Raw genomic sequence first — 8,790 nt, forward strand, 5'->3', positions numbered from 1 at the left:
ACGCCCAAATACTTTATAACAGTTACCCTGTAAAGGGCCTGGAGGAACAACATAGAACACTTTATGACCTTGCAGCCCTATGGTGAGGGGCATCCTGGGCCCCTCCGGACAAAGCACAGGACGAGGAGCAGTTCCTGGTCCATCCTCTGGGACAGGAAACATCAATAAGGGGGTGGACTAGAGTCCATCCTTGGGGACCTAAAGAGGAACAGCCCTTTGAAACTCTCTTTAAGGATTGGAAATATGAAGAAGTCTGACCCCAACCATTCCTTCCAGGAACAGGTAAGACCATGTTTTGAGATGGCCAGGAGTGGCTTGAACTATCTGACCTTGTGTGAGAGAACTTGATGCTGTAGCAGAGTCCAGGTCATTCAGACAGGAACTAGTGGTGAAGGGTCCTAGTGAAATGTTTTGCAGTATTAAAGTGTTAACACAATTATCATATACCAATTGATTCTGATGCAGAGAATCAGCCTTGAAGTGAAAAGGTCCAGGTTCAAATCAAACCCCGGCTGGGTCCTTTCTGTGTAGAGTTTGCATGTTCTCTCCGTGTATGTGTGGGTTTTCTCTGGGCACTTTGACTTCCTTCCGAGGTCCAAAAAACGTTGATTGATTACATTAAATTATCCCTAGGTGTGATTGCGCAAGTGTGTGATTATGCGCACTCCCATCGTCATATATGGACGTATGGTTCTGGCCCCCTTGGCATCACTTTTTGACGTTTTGGGTGTCCACAACTTGTCGTTTTTTGATCTGGTGGCTGTCAGGTCCCCAACCCTCGGGATATGTACTGGACGTAGTAGCAGACGGGGAACTGGTACCGGGTTAGGGTACCATTTTTTTCATTGGTACTCGCTTATTAGCAATTAAAAGAAAATTCTGAATTTAGAGTTTTTTAGTTTTTTGTAATAAACAAATCATGCATCAAACCGTGACCCAGAAATCAAGGTTTGAACCAAACTGTGGAGTAAGTGAATTGTTCCATCCTTAGCAATTACTCTTGAACAGCTTTGAGTGCTGATGAGGCTTCTAGAACTTCATTAGTAGCAGTAGTAGAGTAATAGAGTGAAAGTTTTCAAATTCTTGTAACATTGGAGTGTTTGAGTACAGTGTGGTTTAAGGCCATTCCTGTAGCAGGCAATTAAGATGAAACTTTGAGGCTAAGTCGGTTTATATGAAACTAAAATCCTTTTAGCATATTACTGATGCTGCAGAAATGGCGCATTTGTTCAATGTATGCAAATGATGTCCCCTGAAGCGAGTGGCACAGCGTTATCTGTTTAGAATACAGACAATTCCTGAACTCCTGGTGATATGCTGTGAGCTTATTACCCAGTCCACAGATAGAGGCCTGTTAAAATGAGGGGTTTGTTCTCTTGTCCCACATCAACTGGCCTACTTGATGGGCTATAAAGGACAGGGAAAAACAAGAGACGAGAGGGTGAAACATCAGTATTGGATTTAAATCAAAATTGATGGAAGGTTGGAACAAATTCTGGAATTTCTCCGGCATGTTGTCCCACGTGGCGCTGAGCGAATCAGGCACAAATAAGCTGCAAACGTCCCCAAGCAAATGTGGGTATCAGCACAATAAAAGACAGGTTTTTCAGCCATCACCAGAGAGCAAATGTTAAACAGGTGGGAAACCTCATCTAAAGAAAAGCTCCTGAACCCTGAAGTATGTTGACATAAAAGACCTGTAAGTATGGAGAGGCTTAATTATGTCTTTATTGGATTTAATATAAAAAAAGTATATTTTTGATCAAAGCAAGAGTGTTTTTTATAAATCCCTTTTACTTTTGATCCTCACTATCTGTAAAGACAGAACCAACAAATGCATTAATACATAATTATTATACACCTAAAGACATTATTTATTTTTTATATTAAAATTTCACATAAATTGGGATCTCATCCTAAATTCAGAATTTTTTCAAATGATTAATATATATAGAGAAAGATAACACTTCCTTAGAGTTAAAAATATAGAGAAAGAGCACTTCCTGTTGTCATCCAGAGGTCTGCAACCTTCAACACTTTAAGAACCATTCGATTCTCGCCAACCAAAAACCCAGTAGGAGCCACAAAGTCTTCACTCACCCTTTAGAAAAATAAGATACTGATTTAAACTTATATTTTAGCAACTGACATGATACATTTAAATAAGTATTGCATAAGTATAATAGCTTTTAAATAGTTTAAAACTTTTGACAGACCTTTGCATGACTTCCTTTCAAAATATAAGACATCCTACACCATAGGATTATGTCAATACAGTAATTACAGTAAGAAGTGTAGTCATCAATGATAAGAAAGAAAATAAAATAAAAAACATCATTTGACCATTTCTGGTGCATTTCAGCCACAAATTCATACATATAACCAACAAAAACTAAATCAGATCTAATTAAATGACCCCTACCATATATTAAAACCATGACGTTCACTTTAAATCCTTGAATTTGTTCAACAATAGAAAATCTGCTTTATTATTCAATGGATTATAATTTAACGTAGCTTAATCCTGGTTGTGCTTACTGACAATAATTTGATGTTCTATGATAAATTAAGCTCAAAATGAAGTCCAGTCAGTAACTACTAGGGTTGATGGATTACTGGAGAACTACGACTACTGTTGTCAGGATCCTCGTTCAATGATTCATGCCGTCCTTCAACTGCTTGTGAAAGAGTTTACTAAACTTTAATTTAATTTACCCATTTTAACTTTACTACTGATTTACTTTTTCTTTGACAGTTTCTTTTTAACGTTTTTAAAACATTTTATTTTAACCAAGGAGCTACAGTGGAAGGGTAACTTCTGGTCTAATCAGTTTGTAACATTGTAGGGTCTGTCAGAGGACTGATAAACCCAGCTAATGATGTCTGGGTGCCATCTTGTTGTCTGCAGACAGTTTTGTCCCTTCACTTTGGTTTTGGATTAGAGATTGGATTACAGTGGAGCCTCGCTATAGCCGATATAGCACATTGTGTTCCACATCCTAATTTACTGTAGGCCTTGTCAATTAATCTCCTCTGTGTCTCATATACAGAATGTGTTCAGCTTGTTAAATCTACTTAAATCTTCTATCGATAACAGGTCTTTGTATTTTTATTCTATATTTTCTACAAAGGTTTGAATTTTGAGATTTTAAACGGAAGAGAAAAGTATGAAAATGTCTATCTGAGAAAATTCTATGAAGTTTAGTGAGAGTTTTATTGTCATAAAACACGGTATTTCTTGGATTACCTATATGTGGGTTAATTTTAGATTGTAATTCCTGTGATAAACGAGGGGCAACAGTATTTCAATTTCCATGTTGGTTTTGCGATTGTAAACTCCATAACAAATATATTTTTTAAGGTTTTTTAGTCTTGCTAAGATAATATAAGTAAATTCAGACTTCACTGCCAGTAGGTAAAGCCAATAAACAACAGCCTTTAAAAAAATCTAAAAAAAATAGTTTAGAAATGTGATTGTTACTCAGTTTCCTTAAAAAGGTATTTAATTGTAGTTAAGTGTCGTCATTTTTGTGTGTTCTGTTTTGTATTCACTCTCCTGTCTTAACAGCTATGTTCTAAAACGCAGAAACTCTTATCTCAATTTAAGTTTTTACAAAGTATGTAGCACACATTAAAAATGAGATAATTACTGTACTTTATTTTGCTATCTTTTATTTCTAGTTGCTGTCAGCGCACAGTGTATTTAACATTTTTACTTTTAACTGTCTTTGAGAACAAATCCGATTGGTGGAAAGTTTGGCATTTTTTTCTTCTGGTTGGTACAATTACTTGCAAACTATTTTGACTGGGAACACACTGGTCCCCACAGTAAAGTGGTGAGGATGAAGGAAAAATGAGACTGAAATAACTTTCCGCCTCGCCTGCAGCCACCCCCCACCCCCCCGCAGACTCAAATGCGACATTCAGTTCAGGCAACTTTCTTTAGAGCACTTCTGGTGCCAAGGGCTTCTCAGACATAAATGAGAGCCTGCACATTGAACGGCTAGAACCATTTGAAGCCAGGAAAGTCTGAAGATTCTATCAGCACTTCTTTGTTTTATTATCAGTTTGTCTATTTTCTTGTTGTGCCACGCAAAGAGGACTACTTTAAAAAGGGAGCTGAAGTGACAATAAATACTTGTGGGCAAAAGAGGAAGATAAAACATCGAGATGGTTCCAGTGGTTGCTGTTTTTACTGTAGAATTAAAGTCTTAATACACCAGATAAGTGTTTTTCTGTAGCGTCTTGACATACATGTTTCTACTGGTTTTCCCAGAACATTTCATTGACTTTTATAGATTTTTTTTTAATGGCCTGACAAGAGTCATTTATCCCTAAAAAGCATCCCCATTACATGCCCTCTAAAGAAGACATTAGTGGAAAACATGTAATAGTAGCAAGTAGGCTTTATTTCATAACACCTCTCATGAATAAAAAAATGCTAAATGACTTACAATATAAAAGGAGCCTAAATAGAGTAAGTAGCCTACAACATGGTTAAAAAATATGTATATCATCAAATTAATAGGTGTGTTGAGATTATGCAGCCGGACTGCGCAGATTGCCTGGATTGCGGTGCATCTTGGGTAGTTTTTGCTCTGACGTCACATGTCAATCATCATAAAAATTTTACGAGAAAGGGCCGGCTGGAAAGCGCCTACCCAGATGAGGGCAGCTGGAAATCTGGAGCTGCGCTGACGACATGCTGCCTTCAGGACTACAAAACAATGCATTGTGGGAAACACTGTTCTGGCAGTTCAACAAGATGCTGATCAGAAATGACTGCCACTAGGTGAAGGAAATCTGTGTATTTTATAACTCTTACTGGAAAGTAGTGAATCACTGATGTAAAAATAAAGAAGATTTCAAATCATCTGTGGTTATGTCTTTGGCAGTCTAGGCATCTTTGCTTAGACTTCTCCCTAGTTGACATATGGGTGTGTTTTAAAATCAAAATGAGATTTTCCTGGCAACCAGTACAAATCAGACAGGACTGCTCTGGTATGAAACATTTTGCTAGTTCCAGATAAAATAGTTTTGAACTGAAAGAAATTAAATGATCAGTTAAGTACAATAGCCTGAGTCGTTTGTTTATTTTGTATCCTATCAAAATATCCGACCATCTTTGAGGCCTGCTTTGTCCTGTCTGGTGTCAATGGGGATGCTGGAACCTATCCTTTTCAGTGAATGCCTTCAGCTAGAATCTTTAGGCTCATGATTGTGCAGTTTGTGAATGTTTTATTTGGGAAAATGTTGTTTTTTTCATAAAATACGACATTTCTTAATAAGTATTCTGTTCAGAGATTTCTTTTTGGTGAGTAAATATCATGGCTATCCAGAGCTGGTTTTCAGCACTCACCCTTGAGTATAATAAAAAAAATTTAAATCTAAATTTAGTTTAATTAATTTTTCATGATAAGCCACAATGTGATCGCTGTCAAACTTATTTAAATGCTCCCTATCCATCCAATCACGTGCCTTCATTTTTGATTCTCATCTTTCACCGCTCTGGTTGCAGGGCTCACGGCAGAAAGTGAGGGCAGTCTCGGTAAAAGACAGCCAAGTGCGACTCCCCTTGAATAAAACATGGCATTTGAATATGTGCTATGGTCCAGAATATTGTCTGTCTAAATTTTTATTTTCAAATGAGAGCTCTCCTTCATGAAAAATACAAACAGAGAATCTCACACGGGTGAGAAACTCCCCCGTTGGCTGTGTATGTTTTTCTAGTCAGATTCACCCCGATGCTCCGCCTCAGCTCGGTTTTAGGAAGTGGGTGCAAACCACCACATCTCAGAGTCTCCAAACCGTGGCAGTTGCAGTTGGAATTAGTCAGGGAGCTCACAGGGAAAAACATCAGCATAATTAGGGAAATCACCCCCATGTGAAGGCTGTATCTGCCTCAGACATATTTTCTTTGCTCACATTTTGGCAACAGAACAGAGAGGAGAAATGAGCACTTGTTGTGTCAAACACTAATTAAGTATACATACATATATATATAGGCAGATCTATGCATGTTCAACTAAACTTATTTATTTTGAAAGTGTTAATTACACAAGTATGAGTCCACCAGTCACTTAAGCATGGAGACTCAACATGTTTTATATTACTTTTTAGATTGATAGTGAAAAAATGTAGAACTTTGAAGTTCTAATAAATGAAATATGAATCTCAGTTGCTCTGACTTGAAAACAGCTGGCTTTAACACAACACAGCATGTTGTTTGAGTAAAGTATGTTTCTAAAAGTCTCAAGCTGATCATTCATGGATAGTTCTTATATTTATCTTTATATTTAATTGAATGATCATTTAGCAATGTTTTCTCTACTTGACAAAAATCAATCATTTGCAGCAATACTTTTAAAAATCACACATGAAAACCAATTGTAAAAATTAAAATTGGTTGAATTCAAAAATTCAAATTTGAAATGTAGATGTCAGACAGAAAATAAATCTGTGTGAATTTAACCTGTTGATTTAATATTAAATGTTTGAATTTGTGTGAATATCTGTGTGCCTTTGCCCCATTAATTCATTGCCACTCAGATCAAACTCTTGTTTGATCTGAGTGACAATGGTGTTTGGTGTTGGTGTTTTTTATGTATTGTTGTAGTATTTTTTCGGACATGTACACTGCATAGCTCTGATATTGCTCGCCATTTTTGTTGCACTGGTAATGTGGGTTTTAATCTAGTGAAAAAGAGTGTAAACAAAAGGATGATAGGAAGTGGGGGCAGGCCCACAACTTATGCCGCATTCTCACCGGACGCGGAAGCGCGTCAAAGCAGTGTGCGGATGGAGTGCGCACTGTGTCCGGATAACCTCCAGTTTACACCAGACCCAAATTTTTCTGCAAAGATTGACAGGCGTTTCTGCTCAGTTGTGGTTATTTTGAGTTTTTTTTGCCATCATCAGACACCTAAACCACACCCCCTCGCTCTGTAGTTGGCCAACTACGTTGATCTGTGTGTGTCTCAGTGTTTGTGTGCGTGTCTGTTTTTTGTGTGTTTGTTTTCATCTCTACAGTCTGCTTAGATACCAAAATATGATAACATTTGATAATTTTATTGTGAAAATTGCTTTATTTTGAAGAAGCTTGATTTTTGACATCATTCCTTTACCCTCCTCATGTGTCTTTTCTGGGCGATTAGCACTGCCACATTTGTGTGACTACTGCCCATCATGGGGCTATATGTCTTGTATATGTTGTCCACTGGTTTCCCTTAGGATTAATAAAGTACACTGTAAACCCGAATAAGTTCAATCAACTCAAAAATTATGAGGAAACTGATTACATAATAATTTTTAAGTTATCTTAATTAAAAATAATACGTTCATCTGAACTTAAAATGTTTAAGTTGAATAAAATAAAACTGTTTAACTACAGTGAAACTATAATGTTTTATTTAACTAACTTATAGATTCTTACTTTACTGAACTAGCATATTTTGATTTTATTGAACCTTAATACATGCCTTAATCAACTAAAACACTTTAATATATCTCAACTCTAAATTACTCTTTTGAAGTCTAAACTTAGCCTTATTAACCCTTCTTAAGCAGGATCATTCTTACAAAAGAAAAACTGAGGCAGAATAACATTTGCAAGTTTATTTTTAAATGACCTGCATGAGACAACTTGTCATAGTAAACAATGTAAAACACTACACAATTTGTGTTAAAAAAAAAAGTGCATCAGCCATTAAATAAAAATCCATCTGCCTTTAAAACAAACTATGAGCACCCTCCTTGGCTTCCCCTTACATTCCTTTTTTCACAGGTTTCCAGCAGGTAAGTCATTATTTCTTCCATCTGCTTGACCCCAGGTGGCACAAATAAGTGCTGATTGTTTAGCCTCTAAACTCTTCGTTGCAACGTTTCAACACTGTTTGGTCTTCATCAGGCTGAGTTTATATCCTTCAATTTGTTTGTAAGTCCATGGGCGAAAGTCATATTAAAAGAAAAATTCAAATAACGGGACTTACGTAAACGTTTGTAAGTGACACACTTCGACTCGCTTCAGACCTCCGACATCTTGAAGACTTCCCAGAGGTGCGTGGCTAAGTTCACGTTCATGGACGTACGTTGTGACGTCATGACGTCGCTTCACTTATAAGTTTTGATACCAAGTTTTATTTACACAAAATCTTTTAGTCCAATAAAGTTATAACTGGAGTCAAAGTTTAATCGGCTTGTAGGTTTTAAGCTGACTCGACTTGGTTGCTACTTTTGAGTTCTATGATTATAAAACTTTTTAGCTCATTGTACTGTTCGGGTTTACAGTGTATAATTGATTGATTGATTAACCAGATTTTCTCATGTGTCCTGGCATAACTTCCTGCCAGAATTAATGTGGATCACTCAAAGCTCATGTAAAAATAGACGCGACGCTAAAATAGGCGGGCGGGCGCGGAGGACCGCGGCATTTCACATCTGGTCTGACCTACACCATAGGTTAAGAAGAGCGCTGAATGGAAGTGGCCTCCGTTCTGTGCCGCTAAGTAATGCTTCCGCATGTGAACCAGGTGTGTAACTATAATCTTAATGCACAGAAACACAGACAGACTAAGTTTGTTAACAGACGAGCACAGCAGAGAAAAATAAAAATGTAAATACTTAAAAATTATGTTGCAAATTGTTGTTTTTTTTTTCATTTATCTAGTACATTTATCTGTAAGGAATGAATAACAACATTTTGTGCAAAATCTTATTTTGTTGATGATTAATTCAATAAAGCGTCAAAAAAATAAATAAATAAATAATAGGGCAGTTAAGGAGCCAAAAGAC

Source organism: Oryzias melastigma, linkage group LG12 (assembly GCF_002922805.2).
Source record: "Oryzias melastigma strain HK-1 linkage group LG12, ASM292280v2, whole genome shotgun sequence".
In the NCBI taxonomy this organism is placed as follows: domain Eukaryota; kingdom Metazoa; phylum Chordata; class Actinopteri; order Beloniformes; family Adrianichthyidae; genus Oryzias; species Oryzias melastigma.